The 285-nt window shown below is 62.8% G+C and overlaps 1 protein-coding gene across 1 annotated transcript in view; it reads right to left on the bottom strand.

Moving 5' to 3' along the window:
* The window catches only part of TANC2 (tetratricopeptide repeat, ankyrin repeat and coiled-coil containing 2), a gene marked incomplete at its 5' end in the record, with an annotated part of 99891 nt that overhangs the window by 71914 nt on the left and 27692 nt on the right, over positions 1–285 (bottom strand). The window lies entirely within an intron of this gene.

Genomic DNA, 285 nt, shown 5'->3' with positions numbered 1-285 from the left:
CCAGCACGGGACACAGTGCCCCAGATGTGGCCTCACCAGGGTCAAGCAGAGGGGGAGGCATCACCTCTCCTGACCTGCTGCCACACTCCTGATGCACCCCAGGGTACTCTTGTCCCCATGGCCCATGGGCACACTGCCTGCTCACAGCCAACCTACCATCCACCACCACCCCCCCAGGCCCTTCTCAGCTGAACTGCTCTCTAGTAGGTCACCCCCAACCCGTGCTGCTACTCGTGGTCCTTCCTCCCCAGGCGCAGGACCCTACACTTGCCCTTGTTGAACCTC

Source organism: Nestor notabilis, unplaced genomic scaffold (assembly GCF_000696875.1).
Source record: "Nestor notabilis isolate BGI_N333 unplaced genomic scaffold, ASM69687v1 scaffold5827, whole genome shotgun sequence".
NCBI lineage: Eukaryota > Metazoa > Chordata > Aves > Psittaciformes > Psittacidae > Nestor > Nestor notabilis.
Note: the sequence above shows the minus strand (reverse complement) of the source record. Positions and strands in the feature narration are given on the sequence as shown.